The sequence below is a fragment of the Neomonachus schauinslandi genome, chromosome 4, assembly GCF_002201575.2.
Source record: "Neomonachus schauinslandi chromosome 4, ASM220157v2, whole genome shotgun sequence".
Taxonomy (NCBI): Eukaryota; Metazoa; Chordata; class Mammalia; order Carnivora; family Phocidae; genus Neomonachus; species Neomonachus schauinslandi.
Genome location: NC_058406.1, coordinates 169,158,182 through 169,177,671, shown reverse-complemented (window position 1 = coordinate 169,177,671; position 19,490 = coordinate 169,158,182).

Below are 19,490 nucleotides of genomic sequence, written 5' to 3'. Positions count from 1 at the left end.
CTAAGTTCCCATAGTCTAGAATTCAGTCATTTGGCCTCCCTTAACTCCAGGGAGAAATGGCAAATGTAGACCTGGCTTGGCAGCCACCTCCTGGCTACAAAATGGGGAGCACAAATATTTATGTATCTTCAGCCTTCTCGAGACAAAGAAGTAAGTACCAGATCCATGATTTCCACCCAGGTCTCCCTGCCTCCAAAGCCCAACCTTCTAAACTGATAATTACAAGAGCCACCTCGGGGCCCAGTATTGCCCCTAAGTGCTGTTCATGTTCCAAATCATTTCATCATCAAAACAATTCTATTTAGTGAATTCTGTTATCTGATAGTAAAAAAAAAAAGCATGATCCAGAATTAAAGAGTTCTCTCCTGACAACTGGGTGATAGAGTATGTGTTGCATGAGGGCCTGCAGTTCCTCAGTCTCTGACCTGGACAACTTCCTGGTGCCCTTCCAGCTCCCTGGACCCCTTAAAGCCAAGTTCTGAGATCACCTCTCAGAATGTCTTCCCCCTCTCCCTCCGTTACCCCAGGAACAGAATTGAGCTGTCTCCCTCACGATGCCACCAAAAGCCCCAAGATGTCCTGTGGGCTGTGATTTTGGCCTGTATGATACCATCACTGGATTATCCCACTTTCCAGATAATCCTTGCTGTGGGTTATCCAGGAATTCCACAATAAAACACTCCACTGAGAGAAAAAGGTTTTGGCTTTTGACACAAAGATTGAATGTACTTGGAAGCTTTTGGAACACAACATTTCTCCCAAAAACTTTACCATAAAATGGTGACATTTGTCAAGACTAAAAAGCTATAATTCTATTCATAGTCTCCTTTGAAGTTGAAAACTGAAATTGCATTTACTGGACATAGATTTAGAAACCTCTATTTTCAAAGTAACCACAGACCAATTTTTTATGGCAGAGTCTTATATCAGAGGAAAGTTCATAGTGGTTCTCCTTCTGAAGGGATTTCATGGCATTATGCTTATGAGCTCAGAATTTGGATGCATGTGTTTAAATCCCAGCTTTGTCACTTATCCAAGCTGTGTGACCCAGTATTTCCCAATCTGTAAAATGGGGACAAATCCAGTGCCTATTTTATTATATTTTTTTAACATACAGTGTCTTCTTAGTTTCCGGCGTACAATCTAGTGATTCAACAATTCCATACCTCACCCAGTGCTCATCACAGCCCGTGATGCTCTGAATGAAGAGTGAAGGTCTCAGTGTGTCAGACGTGATCACTTAATGTGACACCTGGCCCACGTGAGCATCCACCACATTGTGTAAAGTGATACGGCATTTTATTCTCTTCAATTTAGAACCCTCACAGTGATCAAACAGAAATTCCCTCCTAACACCCAAGCCCATCATTCAACACAGTAATAAAGATCAACTTATGGGTGGAGTCTGACTCTCATACAGTATCAGAGGGTACCCCATAGCTCCAGAATGTGCATTCCTTCAGCTAAATTGTACACAGCATACCCATGATTGATGTGATGCTAATTTGCACCTCCACAACTAAAAGGATGAAACGAGGAGTGCCTGGGTGGCTCAGTCGGTTCAGCGTCCACCTTTGGCTCAGGTCATGACAGGGTCCTGGGATTGAGCCCTACATCACTCCCTGCTCAGTGGGGAGTCTGCTTCTCCCTCACCCTCTGTGTGTACTCTCTCTCTCTCTCTCTCAAGTAAATAAATAAAATCCTTAAATAAAATAAAAGGATGAAATGGACTTTATAGTGCAGTTGTCAAAAGCCCAGCTTTAGAGTCACATAGAAACATATTAAGGGTCTCCCATTCTGTGTGGCTTGGGGAGGTAGGTCACTGAACCTCTCTACTCCCCAGCTTTCATATTTGTAAATGGGCTTTATAATAATCCATCTCTATAGGCTTACTATGAGGATTAAATGTGATGTGAGAGACACTGTGAGAACCACTTGATAAACATACTATGTCTTCAGTGGGAACAGAAATCCCTTAAGGCTTGCAATGGATTCTCACTTTTTCTTGAAATAAAAACATGGCAAATGTAAATGTAAAATGGTGCAGTAACTATGGAAGTTTCTTAAAAAATTAAACATGGGATTACTATGTGATCCAGCAATTCTATTCCTAAGTATATACCCCCCACAATGAAAACATATGTCCACACAAAAACGTGTACAAAATGTTTATAGTAGCTGGAGTCATAATATCCAAAATGTGAAAACAACCCAAACATCCATCATCTGATGAATGGCTAAACACTATCAACTACTATTCAGCAATAAAAAGAAATTAAGTACTAATACATTCTACAACAATAGACAGACCTCCAAAGCTTATGCTAAGTGAAAGAAACCAGACACAAAGACCACATGTTGTATGATTCCATTTGAAAGGAATAGCCCGAATAGGCAGGTCTATAGAGACTGACAGATTTGTGGTTGCCTAGGGCTGGGAGGGAGGAGATGAGGAGCTGGCTGGTATGGGGTTTCCTTTTTGGGTGATGAAAATATTCTGTGATGATGACTGCATAACTATATAAAGACACTGAACACTGTTGATTTATACACTTAAAACAGGTGAATTTTATAATTTTATATCTCAGCTTTACTGAGATATAATTTACAAAGAATATATATAATGGTAACTATATATACTTTAGGTCCTTAGCTGGAATGTCCAACAATGCTTTGTGTGTTATAAACATTCCAAATGTAGCTATCAAATGAAGAGCAAAATAGAGAAGCTTAACTTGACCTCTGAAATGTTCTGCTCTTGCTAGAGTCTTCACTTTCTTCCTAACCAGAAATCAGGTTGAATCAAGGGCCAAAGCAAGCCTAAAAAACCTGGAAGTGGAAAACTTTGTTCCTGCAGCGAGGTATTGGTGTAGGAACTAGACCCCATGTTCCATGGTTCTTGGGTCTCAAAGACTGATAATTTCTCACCTACAAATACATTCTCTTTCAAACAGTTTGAAGATCAGAACTATGTTTTAACAAGGCCACCAGATTAAAAGATTTTACTTACTCGGTCACACCCTTCTTTGAATGAATTTTCCCCCTACATTTATGGGTTGTTTAATTTTCCCCCTACATTTATGGGTTATTTCAGGAAAGGAACCTAATTTATTCATTCATTTAATTGGCATTTAGAGATCAGCAACTCTGTGCGAAGAACTAATCCAGGTAGTCATTAGATATGCTCAAATTATTGATCTATTTGGGCATCATCCCAAACAGAAGCATTTCACGTCCTCAAGATGTCCCACGTATTCTTATGGAGGTCAAACAGGAATATACATTTAATGAAATTGAGGTCTGGTCAGCCATCCAGAAAAAGGGAAAAGGATACTTTAGTCTCCTAAGATTTTTAAGCAAAGAATGGTGATGCATTACTGTCCCCTGAGAAACCATTTCTTATTACTCTGGTCCTATGTCTTCTACACACATTAAAGCAGTATTGCTCCAAAGAGAACATTGAAAAGAATTATTTTCTAATAAATAACCTGATTATTCAAACTCGGATTCCAACTACAGTTTCCAACACAACAAAAAGGGAGAAGTGGCACAGAAGACAGCATGATCCACTGAGACACCAAGCCTGAGTCCTCCAGCCTCCTCTGTGCACCAAGCTTTACCTTGGCTGTTCCCTTCGGCTTTCAACTGGCTTCAATTACCTCTAGATTTAGCTTCAGCAAACAACAAAGTATTGAAAACTCAATTTTCCATTCTTCAAAGTGCATTACTAGAAAAAGTGAAATGCAAGGCAACAAAGAACATTTAATCATTAGGATCTTGCCCCTTGCTGCGGTGAAACCACACGGCTTGGCCCACTTCCAAGGCTAGAATTAATGAATGAACAAGATTCTCAGGGAAAGCCTTTAACTACAGCCTGCTTAGCCCACAGAGGCTGCACCTTTATTGCTCTTGGCATGTCTGCCTGTGTTTCTAATGGATCACCTTCCCTCAGGAACATGCGCAGAGAGAAAGGTACAGCCTTATGAATTCATGTTTCCATTTCTTGTCTTAGAAACAGACTTAAGGAGATTTAATTATGCTCAAGCAGAAAAGTCTTGAGTCTTAGATGAAGCAATTGTGTTCCTCCTTTGCCATTTCTCAGCTGTGGTAAATTTGGCACCTGACTGTGGGCTTGTGGGTCCTGGGCTCCCAGTATCTTAACACCAGATCTTTCCTAAGGTCGGACCTCATGCACCCTCAGGGCATCAGCACCATACATCTCTCTAGTTACCCTCCTCCTTCTTTAAGAGGGGATTGTTGTAGAGTCAGGCTCAAGGGTAATGCTGGCTACATCCTAGGGGCTGGGATTTCGTTAGTTTTGATTGCTTCCCTCTGTCGGGCTCCCCTAACACCAGAGCGGGAAACAGGCCTGACCCGGCTTTGTGATACTTGCTGTGTGTAGGACCCCCAATAGTCACGTCTCTGTTTTTATATGAATGTCATTCCAGTTTCCTTTTTGGGAGTTCCCTCTGCACTGTCAATGAATCACCCTATGCATCTATAACCAATGGGCAAGCATGTGACAGAAGCTGGGGTCACATACGTCCTCCCCCCAAAATTCGAATCTTCAAAGATAAAAAATGATGAAATGATGACATGTATCACATATATCACAATGATTAAAAACAAAAACTAAACTAAACATAGTTACAATTTTTTCTCAGGGAAAGGAGTGTTTAGGGGAAAATACTGATCAGTTCCTGTTCTTCCCCTCCCACTGCCCCCGACGCATACAGACAGCTGCTGCAGCCTTTGCTCTTTGGCCTCCCTTCTGTGCCTTGAGCAACACCATATCCTTCCAGTAAATTCCCTCTTTGCACAAGTTAACCAGAGTCTGTTTCTGTTACTTGAAACCAAGCAGCTGCATAATAGGTTGGATTTTTCTCGGTTTAATAAAGCCAACTCAAGGATATAACTAAGAACCTGGTCTCTAAAGATGGTCTAAGCTTCCAGTCCTTCAAAGAAATCTTTAAAAATGTACCTTATACTTGTGTAGCACTTTACAGCCTTAAAGCACTTTCTGTCTCTCCCTCGCTCGCTCGCTCACTCTCTCCTTTCCCCTCTCCACACACACATATGGATGTGCACATATATATTATATAAGCACGTGTGTGTGTGTATACATACATACATATACATAGAGAGAGAGAGACAGGCAAACAGGGAAACAGAGGACAGAGAAACAGAGGATCATTCTCAACTGAGACTAAAAAACCGAACAACTCTGTGACATAAATAGCTATTGTTTATAGAAATTATAACTGAAACACACACCAAATGTAAAGTGAGTTGCTCAGAAAACCAATGGGGTTGTAAAGTCCTCAAATTATCTGGGTCCAATGCAAAATGCTTTCAAGCAAATGATACACAAAAGGATACAACTAAATGCTTTGGCGTTTACAAATGAAGCATTATAAATGCCTTATCCCTATTAATCCTCGTCATGGCCCTCCTAAAATACTGTTAGGCTACTTTATCCCTGGGGGAGGGGGGTTTGACTGTAAAGTCTGTGTCCTTCACCCTACATCAGAGCAATTCTCTGCAATGGGGGGGCGGGGAGAAGAAACCATTAATGGATTTAAATCAGAATAAATTTTCAGTAAATGTTACTTGGTAATGGTTTAACTGTGAGGGGAGCAGACCCCTACTACTGAACATAAATCAATATTAATTCAGTGTAGATGAAAGAGTTTAATGTTTAAAAATAAAACAATAAACCAAGTAGAATAAAATATAGGCAAGATTTTTCTGCTCTCAGAATGAGGAAAACCTTTCTAAGAAGAAAAACAAAGGAAGCACCTCAAAAGAAAGTATTGATATGTTTGACTGCATACCAATTAAAAACATCTGTGGCACAGAAACTACTATAAATTGAATTCAAAGACAAACAGGAAAAATACCTCCAAAATACATTATGCAAGGTGAATAGTCTTAGTATATAAATATTTCACCTAAAACAAAAATAAACAAACACTTCAATTTTTAAAAATATGCAACAGTCGCAAACAGATCAGAGAAGAGGTAATATATATAGGCAGAACACATCTACTAAAAAAATGTAGGTTCTCTAATAATAAATACAAATTGAGGGAATTATATGCTTCTTTTTCTTACTACATTGATAAAAGTTTCTGAAGTAATATTAATTCTATTAGAACAGGGTACGCACTGAGGCATAGAAACAGTGTAGAGAACACTTTGGCAATTTGTACCAAATGTCTTAAGTGATGTCTATACAATCTATATCAATGGGGAAGAGTTTTAAAAATACATTTATATGATAAAATGTGATGAAGTTATTGGGTGACAGCATGATTTTTGTCTTCTTCTTTTACAAAGTTTTTACAATGAATATCTACATATATACATGCACATTGCTACATATATATGTGTGTGTATACACATATACACATATAAATAAAATTTTTAAAATGTATGCACATTTAAGTTTATATGTATTTATGTATATGTATGTGTGTGTGTGTGTTTATTGAGAAGTTCAAAGTCAGTGGGGTATAAACAAGAAATCATTGTACCATTCCATTCTCAACCTACTCTGAAATCTCCTTTTTCCCTTCCCATTTTGACACCGTAGGCATGTTCTATAATTTCTGGGCACTTTCAGTTATTTGAAAACTTGGTCCCTTTCATTTTATTTATTTATTTTTGTTAAAGACTTTATTTATTTATTTATTTATTTTTGAGAGAGAGAAAAAATGAGCATGGGGGAGGGGCAGAGGGCGAGGGAGAGAATCTCAAGCAGACTTTGTGCTGAGCAGAGTCTGAAGCGGAACTTGATCTCATGACCTTGAGATCATGACCTGAGCTGAAATCAAGAGTTGGATGCTTAACCAACTGAGCCACCCAGGCGCCCTGGTCCTTTTATTTTAAAACAGAATTTCTTCTCTGATTCAGTGCTCTCCCTTGATCCAACACCAGGCAGTGTCCTAGCTCAGGTGGAGAGGGGGCCATGGTCTGCACTTTCTCTAAGTTGGAGTGAGGGTGGAGCCTTTTGTCCTGGCTTCTGGGCCACTTACCTGCTCTCCCTCTTTTGCACCTAGATATTTTTCTTTGAGGGACAAAGATGATGATAGGTAGTTAGCTAGCTAGATGGGGAAGGAAGGAAGGAGGGAAGGAAGGAAGGAGGGAAGGAAGGAAGGAGGGAAGGAAGGAAGGAAGGAAGGAAGGAAGGAGGGGGGGGGGGGGAGGGAGAGGGGAGGACCCAACCTGGGACTAGCAGGTCCAAGTCTCACCTTGTTGGCTATCCCTGCTTTTCTGGTGGAACCCTGTGTGGAGTGCACTGCAGACCCCTCTTCATTTGGCTCCCTGATTTGCAGGATTTGGCTGTGCATCCACTTCTTCCACACCCCTTCTCGCCCATCACTCCGATGTTCCCCTGAAACACTTTGTTGCTGGGGCTTCTACCAGAGCAACTAAGTGACTCTGGAAAGAAGCCTCCAGGGCTTACCCATCATGTGAGCTGCGTAGGGAAGTCAGGATAAGGAGAATGCAACCAAATGCCTCTTAATCCATCAGCTTCTCTTATTTCCTGTCCCATGAGCTTTCCACCCCCAGTCCTCTGCCTCCCGCTCCCTCAGTCCATTCTCTATCCTGCAGCCAGAGGACTCCTTCTAAAACTTACATCCTATTGCTTCAGAAATTTTCCAGGGCTTCCCACACCCTTAGGATGAACTCCAAACCTATTAACAGAGGATATGAGGTTGGCATCTGGCCTGTCTTTACCATGGACTGACATCACCCCTTCATCTCTCCCATCCTTGCCATGCTGAATGTTCACCCAGCTCCAGGGGCCCCCACTCCTTGTATTTGGTCTTCATGTGTGCATCCCCTTGCTCTGGCACACTCTCCACCACCCCCAGGGCTGCCACACTTGCCTCCATCCCTCACCTAATCAATGCCTGCTCATTCTTTGTATTTCAATTTAAGCCTCATTCCCTCAGGAAGGCCCCCATCCTGAGACAAGAAAAGGTCCCCAGGTACTCTTTCATGATCTGTCACACACCCATTGCATATTTTACAATCCCTAATTTAATGTCTGTGCTTTCACTGAGAGTTGGAATTGTATCTGCCATGTTGACAAGGGTTTATACACCCAGACCCAGCACCCAGTCACGTGCCCCATAATAAACACTCAAATATAAGTGAATTCACAAACTCAGACTGAAGGCTGCTTAAGGGCATCTGCCGGGTTCTCTGTAGGACACAAGCTGAATAATCAAGAATAATCAAAATAATCAAAATAAAAGGAGTATTTTCCAAACAGTGGGCACAGCTTAAGGAAAGAGCAAGGGAGGCTCAGCATCTGAGGACACGATGGGGAGGCACTTACTACTAGGGCATAAAGGGGAAGGGGAGGGAGCCTCAGTCAGGATCCACTCAGAGGAAAGGCTATATGGAGAAAGATGCCTGAACAGAAGCCACTGGGGACAGGGGACAGGAGCCAGGTGGCTCAGGAGGGAGGCAGGGAGTAAGTTCCCCCACCGCTCCCTCCTGCCCACCCACCTCCTGCCAGTGTCGTCCACTGCAAATAACGCAAAGCCACAGGGCACGGAACCGCAGTGCTGCAGTCCATCTAAACCAGGCTTCCAGGGCACGGTGCAGGGTGGAAAGAAGAGAGTAGACCTGGAGGGAAGCCGGCCCCAGCAGGGGCAGGTGTCAGCCCTGCATTTCTTTGCATCCTGTTCAGTGCCCAGAACATAGACAGTAGGCCATGAACATCAACGCAAATGGATTGACTAACTTTAATAGAACGAAACGGTATTGAAATGAATGGCTTTGAACGGAATGGAACCAACCAAACGGCTGAGTAGTTTCCATGTCAAGGGTTGTCTCATCTTCAAGTTATAATCATGGCTATTGCATTCTTGAGTTCCAATATGCTCACTCTAAGCCTCCTGCTTTAGCCGTTGGGAACGCACCACATCCTGGGTTGTGAGCAATTCCACACAACCTGCAGTTCACTGCTACATAACCTTTTATATGGCTGGATGTTTTATCTTTAATTACTGGGTGCCCCCCTTCCCCTAAGTTTGCAAAGCATAGTAATTTGGGCACAGAAATATTGTTTCTATTTGGGGTTCCAAACCCTAAGAGGTAATAAACTATTAAAGGTTCATATGCTGGTATTTATTTATTTAAGATTGTATTTATTTGACAGAGAGAGACACAGCGAGAGAGGGAACACAAGCGGGGGGTGGGGGTGGGGGTGGGAGAGGGAGAAGCAGGCCTCCCGCTGAGCAGGGAGCCCGATGCGGGGCTCGATCCCAGGACCCCAGGATCAGGACCTGAGCCGAAGGCAGACGCTTACCAACTGAGCCACCCAGGCGCCCCCATATACTGGTATTAAAAAAAAAAAAAAGTGCAGCTTTTACGTGGGATTTCCGACGTTTTGCAGCAGCATGTGTGCGGGCCTCCAGGTGCTGGGATTGGCTCGCGCACAGCGGCGCCTCACGAACGCACAGGGGGCTGTTGGCGCTGTGCCGCCCCTCGGGGCACAGAGACGTCTGAACAGCACTGAACGCTGGGGCACGGGGCACGCCCACTGGCATCCCATTAGGAGGGCAGTTAACAGAGTCCTGGAGTTACAAGAGTCACTCAGGCCAGGTCAGGCTGACTCTAAAACAACCTGGCCCCAAATCAGTCATTGTCGTGGAAAAAATTGCCAAACTTTTCATTTCAAGTAACAACCAGATGATTGGATTGTTCCCCTGCTTACCCAGCCATGTTATTTTAGCTTAGGCCCAATCTTAAAAAAAAAAAAAAAAATTTAAACCCAGTAATTAAACTTAAAACACAATGCAAACAGTTGGACTAGACGGTCTTTTATGACTCAGGTATTGAGAACAGAACCCAAACTATCTGCTATAGGAGAACTACGTCTTGTCAGACTTTTGGTGTAAAAATGAAAATCATAATAATGATCTCACCCAGTTCAAGTATTCTGTGTAATTAAATCATGCTATAATGGGATTATAGTGGCTATAATGGGATTATAGTGGCTATATATAGGCTAAAAAATCACCTACCTTGATGTCAAGTTTCTCTAAGGCTGTACCGAAAGGACACAGAAAACTCCCCACCCCCACACCACACAGAATTAGTGTTTGATCAGTCAATAAATAGCACGGTGATCTGATCTGCTGTGTAATGGGAAGCTCAAAAAAAAAAAAGGACATCATTCACTAAAACCTAGCTGGTCTGCTCTTTGCAACATAAGGGTAGAAAGAGAGACGAAAACAGAACACAAAAATCCCAAGAAACAGGCAGAAGCGGAGATAAGCACAATCAAAAAGACAAACCAAGAAAAACAGGTCACAGAAATAAACTGGGGAACGGCAAGAATCTAACTTCTATGGGATAGGATCGCCATCTTGTGGACGACACGGATAGTGCGGCTGAGGGTCTGATGCCTTACTCCTTTTTCTCAACCATGCAGTAATTGCAAAACCCTAACATCACTTTCTTGGTACATTAAATAGAGGGAAAGGCCAGTGTGGACTGATAGTCCCTAATTCTTCTTAAGAGAAACAATGGCTCAGAGAATATTCCAAACTGCTCTTCTCTGACACCAAAACAATTGGTCAGTGAAAAATAAGATTTCAAATCACTGAGTCCAGTTGTTTTTCACTTTAGGGAAAATAGATAGCAACCGGCTCAGGAGCTGCGAAATCGATTTGGTCAATTGCAACCAGCTTCTTTTAAAAAATTGAATAAATAAAATGTAAGACACCACATATAGACACAGATAGTAAGGATAGGTATTTTTAAGTAAACCTTTGTTTCGTGTGTGTGTGTGTGTGTGTGTGTGTGCACGCACGCGCTCCCCCCACGCCCCACACACAACAGATGCCCATACATATGTAAGTACTTAGGCCTCTCTATATTGTGATGTAGAATGCATTTCTTACAGTGGGTCTCCATCTAAATACCTCGAAAAACATTCATCTAGGTGATGCTCATTAATCCCCTCAAAAACAGAGGTCGTCCAATTATGCTCTTTGCTTTCCAATCTATTCTGTTGAAATCAGGTATGTACATCATAACATAAATCACTAAGATGGCGTTTTCATTCTTTATTCAGACATGTTGCTGTCACGGACAGACCGACTCAAGTCTTTACCGGCATGTCAGCAAAATTGCAACAAGAGCAAAATTTTCACTCTTTTGGGTGTTATTATCCTCTCCAAAGACCTGTTGGATTTTTTTATCTATCATTGAGAAGACAAGTCATTTTAGCATCAAACATACACTGCCTTATTTTGCTAATTATGAAATTTGTGTCACACACTGAAAAAAAAAAAATTACAGGCCTTAAAGAGACAGGCTGGGTTTTCAACCAGTAGGTGAGTTTATAGACCATATGCTCAGCCATCCTCAGGCATTTTTCAAAGTTGGAAATGTCAGGCATTTATATGGTTTATTTGTAAAGCACTAACAATAATTGGAACATTATGGTCTGATTATTTGCTAAAGTAATTTATTCAAGCAATTCAAGTGGGTGAAATTTAAGGGTGCAAAAAATATCATGGGACACCAAATAAAATTTTATTACTGTTTTTGCACTTACATAATTTAGAAACACCTATTAAAAATAAAAAATAAATAGCTTAAAAAAATAAAATAAAATAAAAAATAAATAGCTTCCTCCCTTACAACAAAGTTTAATCTTAGCTCATACTTTTAGAGACACAACACAGGGCAAAAGATGGTTTTGATAACCTTAGAATTTTCTGCACGAATTATGATTTGGAGCCAAAAACATCAATACTCCAGAATAATCAAGAGTCAAAAACATCAATCAGTTCTGGTAGTGTGGATATCTGAGTCAAAAACCAAAAAATGGAAAAGCTTAAATGTGTCTGATATTTCAGTTCCATGGTTGGCCTTTCTTGGTATCCTTCTATCAGTGTCAGGGAAATTTCTGGAACAAAAGAACAGTTTCAGAGCTCCTTCTCCACTCATTCCTTCCATATCCCCACCATCTTTAATCTACCATTACCATGCCTCCAATGTATAGAACCTTCTGTGGATAAAGCAGTGAGGACCCCAAAGCTTGCCACCAGCCCCATCAGCCTCCATGTGTGGATGATTTGCTTCCCTCATGCCCTCTGTGTCTCTACAGTTCTATTCACAAACCCTAAGAAATTGACTTCCAAGAAAAGACTTACCATTCTATGGCCCTGATTTCCCTGATAATTTCTGATCTCAAATACTTTGCCCTCCAATCCTGAGAAACAAGGATAAAATTGTGCCATACCTCCCCCATGCAGCTTCTGTGACGTATTTATCCATCTTTCCTGCTGAGCCCAGACACCGCTTCAGAATCCTCCTCAACACTTGAGCGTGGGTTACCACTACCAGCTGAACAGAGGGGACATGAGATTAAACGTATTTGCCCTTCTGATCATTAACTAGGATAATGTCTAAAATCAACATTTTGGGATTCAAACTATATCTCAGACTGTCTCTGGCAGTTGAAAGAGGAACAAAAATCAATGTCAGACAAGGTATTTGGTTTTAAGGTTTGGATGAGAGGATCATAACATATTGCATAAAAAGGGAACAGATAGTTTCTCTGGAACAAAGTGGTCATGATTACTATGACCAAACAATGGGAAATCTATTTAGTCCCCATTTCAAAGGTTTTGTCCCATTGATCAACTGAAAATTAAATCTTTTGTCAAACAATAGATAATAATTTTTAGATCTAAACAAAACTGACACCTTAGATGACAATGTATTCTTTTGCCCCGAGGATATGTATTGTCCAAGCCACATCTCAAAGGGGAACCAAAGGACTTCGCTTCAAAAAGATTTGACTTTAAAGAATTTCAGCTAAGAGGAAATAGGAACTTTTCAGCTATGACAAGATAATGTATGTAATACACTAATTTATATTTTATGTTAGGCTACACTAAGGCACTTATCCCTCTCTGTACTCAAAAAGAAGACAAGCTTTCATGTTTTATCATATGGAAAGTGGGCAAGATCCCCGCAAAAGATACAAAATACCATCTGAAGAAAATATCTGCTTTACCCCAACATCAGCATTATGCTGAGAGAAAACAGTATTTGAGTTTCTTTTAGAAGAGATAGTTTAATTTAGATGTACACTGGGTGAATTGGGTTGGGGGAGCAATTGGATCCCCCCCAATTCCTAAATGCAAGAAACTGACAGGAGCCTCTAATAAAATCAACAGGCCTGAGTTAACTAACAGCTCTCAACTTACATGCTACGCATTTGTAAGTCAGTGCATTTAACCTGAGTTTTATTCATTTTAAAACGGAAAAAGTTGTTTTGAGGATTAGAAATAATGTATACTAAGTCCCAGCACATAGTAGGTGCTCATGTAATGACAGCTTAGTCAAATAGTATTAGGCGATTTTTTTGTTGTTGCAGGGCCAGAAAGTGTTTTATTAGGTCTGCTGCACTGAACAACTCCAGGGGGGGGGCCACTGACATCCTGATCTAGACGACTGGCATCCCATGGAGTCACTCAGTTTCACCTTCATTCCTGCACGTAATATTCTACTGTCTGGCACACAGAGCTATCATTTTCTTAGAAAAGAAAAATAAGCCCCCAAACCAGATGTTGAGAATTAAGAACATGTGGCTGGTTTTCCCTGGGATAAAAGATGGAGAAAGCAGTTTTGGGGGTTGATTCTATAGGTGGCAGAACCCCTCTCCCCTGACATTCCTAGCCCCAAAATGACATGCCCTTTTCTAGGGCAGCTCCAGGTTGTTAGAGCATGGACCAGAAAGAGCCACAGCCAGGGTTTATCAGAAAGTAATTACCCTCAAGAGACCTCATGAGCCTAGATAGGACTAACCTCAAAGTGTCCTTTCTAAGTCTTCTGCACTGAGAAGAGCCTCCAAAATATTTCCCTAACCTTAGAGTGGAAAAAGACCTCCCAAATCCTAAGATTTTGTTTCCTGCTTGCCAGGTTGGGCCACAAAAGTGGGATTGCCTGAATTGATCATATTGGATTTGGAGAAATAAACGCAAGTGGCATTTCTTACCCGTGAGTGTTAAGGAGTAAAATTTATACCATTATGTGAGGTCCAGAGACAAAATCTGAGTTCCTGAATTCTCCCCACATAGCCAAGGACTCTAGATTCTAGCTCAGTAGCTGGTGTATTGTAGGTCCCAATAAACATTTGCTGATTGAATAAATGAATGAATCAGCAAGTCCCAATCTGGTGGGAACAGATTGTATTATGTCTGCCTCCCAAAGAATTCAAATCTAACCACAAGTTACTCTGAGCCCCTCTGTTTACCATTGCTCAAATTTGATATGTCAGAGACATTATAGTCTGTAGTTCTATAACTTTGGCTACATGTTCTGCATGCTTTAGCAAAATGGCCTTTTGCAATTCTCTGCCAATGCCCTGGAATTGTTCTCTGTCTCCCACTGCAAAATGTATGGGGATTTGCAGACCCCACACTATGGACAAAAGATAACAACTTCCAGGTGTAAAGTGGGAGCCTCTTTCCCTTTAAGGCCAACAAAAATATTACTCTCTGATTAGCTCCTTTCTTGTAAAATTAAATAGTTCCTTCCTTCTACTTCCCTACCACTCCAGAAGCCTGGCTTTCCATGGCTCTGCTATTGGAGTGTATTAGATTCCTTTGCAGATGTACAGCCGAGATGACTCTTATTTTTGAATCCATCATCTGTATTTTCCTCATTTTATATTATGTAATCACCTGCTCCAATTCTAACCATCACACCTTTCTGTTCTTAAACTTCCCTTGACTTTGTCTTCCTTAATCTTCTTTTGTCCCTTAACCTTGTTTGATGTTAAGAACCATAACTTAATGCAAAGTATCCATGGCTCATTCACTTCCCCCAACACTATTCTATGGAAAAGAGGTCCCAGTATTTCTCTCTGGATCTAAAAAAAAAGACCCTAAAAAACAAAACACAAAACAAAACAAAAACCTGTCATTGTCCAGCAGGAATTATGGTCTTTTTTTTTTTTTTTAAGATTTTATTTATTTATTTGACAGAGAGAGACACAGCGAGAGAGGGAACACAAGCAGAGGGGGTGGGAGAGGGAGAAGCAGGCTTCCCGCGGAGCAAGGAGCCCGATGCGGGGCTCGATCCCAGGAGTCTGGGATCATGACCCGAGCCGAAGGCAGACGCTTAACAACTGAGCCACCCAGGCGCCCATGGTCTTTTAATATAAAAGGCAAAACCACACTCCTTCGGGATATGACAGAGGAATTTCTGTGATGAGACTTAGGTATTCATGTGGGATTGTAAACTAGTTCTAAATAGTTAAAGCCAGGCCTCAATATATATATACATACAGTAATTAAGCCGAGATCATCAGAAAATGCCAGGAAAATGCCTCCATGCTTGTCATTGGTCAGATTCTGCAGTAAGAGTCTATGGCACAGGTAAGAAGTCTGCCTAGGCAGCTCATCTGGTTGCATTTATAGATTTTGAGCATTAATGACATACCTGACCCAAATTTATTCTTGGAAGAAAACAACATGGCCTCAGCAACCTGGGGTTATGTTTCAAAAACCAAACCGTTTAGACCTAAAATGTATCATTGGTAATGGTGGTTCAATCTAACACACAAGAATTCTCCCTTGGAGGTGCCTGGGTGGCTCAGTCGGTTGGGCGACTGCCTTCGGCTCGGGTCATGATCCTGGAGTCCCGGGATCGAGTCCCGCATCGGGCTCCCCGCTCGGCGGGGGGTCTGCTTCTCCCTCTGACCCTCCTCCCTCTCGTGCTCTCTCTCGCTCTCTCTCAAATAAATAAATAAAATCTTTAAAAAAAAAAAGAATTCTCCCTTGATTCAGGAGATTACTCCAACAGAAAATTCTGAAGCGCTTCTCAGAAGAGTTTTAACAGATGACGGTTAAGAGGAAAAAGAGCCACACCAACGAGCAAAAATAAAATTCACAAAGAGTTGTGGGAGGAAATGTGGGGACCAGTGACAGCCAGAACAGGGCAAAGGGAAAGGACAAGGTCAGGGTTAAAATTACTCCTCCACCTCCTCCTAGTAATAGCATTAATTGAACACTAAATATGCACTGTCCCACAGATTCTGTGTATTATTAATCCTATAAGCAGTATTATTACTCCTATTTTACAGATGAAGAGGCAAAGAAAGGCTAAGTAACTTTGCCCAAGGTTACCTAAGATGGTTGTGAAAGAGACAAGAGACATGATACACACATGCCACACAAATTTATTTCTGGGGTCAGCTGCATGATGGAAAGCTGACTCACTCTTAGCTCTGGTCAGGGCAGAGAACCGGCCATTTCTAAAGCTTATACTACAGGGAGAAAGAATCCCACACCCATGAAGGAGCCTAGATTTAGAATCAGACAGCTGGAGTCTAGTAGTACTAGTGCTGCCTCTGATTTGTCAGCCATGTGACTTGGGCATCATTTACCATCTTTTAGACTAAGTTCTCGTTTGTACAATGGAGATGATCATTTCTAGTTTTCAGTTCCACATGTAAGGATGTTGGGAGTCACTGCTCCAGCCTAACAAGTAAGAAGTTTAAACAGACTGAAAAATCAACAACTCCCCTTGGATCCGTAGGAGAGGGGAAGACACCAGGCAAACCGTTGCCCCCACATTGGAGAGACAGGTGAGTGCAGGGAGTCACAGCAGAGATTCACAAGCAGAAACCACTGGGAACCAGTGCTGGTAGGAAACTTGAGAACTGTGATTGATGAATTGCTGGAAACTCAGAGCAGACAACTCTGAGAGTTAAAAACTCCAGGAGGACCCAAACATAGGGAGGTCCCCCAAGGACTTTGTGAGATTTACCTCCTGAAGCTCAATCAGGTTCTCATCGAAAATATCTGAGAAAAATCCCCTCCAGCTTCTGGCAGTGGGAGGGGGAAAGGAACCATCTGAAATGCGCCCAAGCTCTCAGTAATTCTGAACAAAGCCTGCCCTCATGTGAAACTAGTTAACTGTAGTCCAATACCAGGATATTATCAGAGCCTCACTGCCCTGACCAAAGGACATTTCCCATGGCTCTAGCCATCTTCTCTCACCTAAGGGGTTAGGGGGAGAAAAAGCTGAGAAACACTTATGAAGTTCGTAGTCTGAGACACAGGCTCACCAAAGTGGAGGCAATAAAGCCAACCCATAGTGAGCGTTCACTCAGCGTGAAAGTTTGATGAATACAGAGTTGGCTTACTTTACTTCTTCTATTGTTCTGAGCACCAGATAAGATAAGACACAATAGATATGCTTACCAAATCTGAACATACAATTCACAGTGTTGAGTACTATTGCCATAACAATACATCTTTTTTTTTTACTTTTAATTTGCTCAATTTGTATTTTTTCTTTTTGCCAAATTATTGCCCATTCCCAAAACAGCTTGAAAGAAGTTTCTACTAAATGCGCATGTGTACAACATTCACCACAACGTTTCTAATTGACTCTACCAAACATCTAGGTAAAATGGAAAATTATAATCAACTATTCACAGATTCCCACATATTAAAACTTGCTAGAATCACACTTACTTTATAGAATCTAGCAAATTAACTTTTGAATTTTGCCTTCATGAATTCCTAGTCAATATATCTCAAGAGATTTACAGGAATCCACCAAAATCCTAGAGGAGAACACAGGCAGCAACCTCTTCGACCTCAGCCGCAGCAACTTCTTCCTAGAAACATCGCCAAAGGCAAGGGAAGCAAGGGCAAAAATGAACTTTGAGACTTCATCAAGATAAAAAGCTTTTGCACAGCAAAGGAAACAGTCCACAAAACCAAAAGACAACCAACAGAATGGGAGGAGATATTTGCAAATGACATATCAGATAAAGGGCTAGTATCCAAAATCTATAAAGAACTTACCAAACTCAATACCCAAAGAATAAATAATCCAATCAAGAAATGGTCAGAGACATGAACAGACATTTTTCCAAAGAAGACATCCAAGTGACCAACAGACACATGAAAAAGTGCTTAACATCACTTGGCATCAGGGAAATCCAAATCAAAACCTCAATGAGATACCACCTCACACCAGTCAGAATGGCTAAAATTAACAAGTCAGGAAACGACGGATGTTGGCGGGGATGCGGAGAAAGGGGAACCCTCCTACACTGTTGGTGGGAATGCAAGCTGGTGCAGCCACTCTGAAAAACAGTATGGAGGTTCCTCAAAAAGTTGAAAATAGAGCTACGGTATGACCCAGCAATTGCACTACTGAGTATTTACCCCAAAGATACAAATGTAGTGATCTGAAGGGGTACGTGCACCCCAATGTGTTTATAGCAGCAATGTCCACAATAGCCAAACTATGGAAAGAGCCAAGATGTCCATCAACAGATGGATAAAAGAAGGTGTGGTAAATATATACCATGGAATATTATGCAGCCATCAAAAAAAAAAAAAACCAACAAAATCTTGCCATTTGCAATGACATGGATGGAACTAGAGGGTATTATGCTAAGCAAAATAAGTCAATCAGAGAAAGACAAGTATCTTATGATCTCACTGATGTGAGGAATTCTTAATCTCAGGAAACAAACTGAGGGTTGCTGGAGTGGTGGGGGGTGGGAGGGAGGGGTGGCTGGGTGATGGACATTGGGGAGGGTATGTGCTATGGTGAGCTCTGTGAATTGTGTAAGACTGACAAATCACAGACCCGTACCTCTGAAACAAATAATACATTATATGTTAAAAAAAAAAAAAGAAAAGAAAAAGAAGATAGTAGGAAGGGAAAAATGAAGGGGGGGAATCGGAGGGGGAGACAAACATGAGAGACTATGGACTCTGAGAAACAAACTGAGGGTTCTAGAGGGGAGGGGGTGGGGGGATGGGTTAGCCTGGTTATGGGGATTAAGGCGGGCACGTACTGAATGGAGCACTGGGTGTTATATGCAAACAATGAATCATGGAACACTACATCAAAAACTAATGTAATGTATGGTGATTAACATAACATAATAAAATTTTTTTTTTTTTTTAAAGATTTTATTTATTTATTTGACAGAGAGAGAAATAGTGAGAGCAGGAACACAAGCAGGGGGAATGGGAGAGGGAGAAGCAGGCTTCCTGCCGAGCAGGGAGCCCGATGCGGGACTCGATCCCAGGACCCCGGGATCATGACCTGAGCCGAAGGCAGACGCTTAACGACTGAGCCACCCAGGCGCCCAACATAATAAAATTTAAAATATATATATATATAGCTCAAGAGATTTAATTTATTTATTTAGAGAGGGGGGGTTAGGGGCAGAGAGGAAGAGAGAGAATCTTAAGCAGGCTCCACCTCCAGCACAGAGCCAGACGTGGGGCTCAATCTTATAACCCTGAGATCATGACCTGAGCTGAAATCAAGAGTCAGACACTTAACCGACTGAGCCACCCAGGCCCTCTCAAGAGATTCTTTTTTAAATCCTCATGTTCATAAAATACAATTTTTCAGTGGAAAACACTTCCACCAGTAAAAGAATAAATAAATAATAAGTTAGA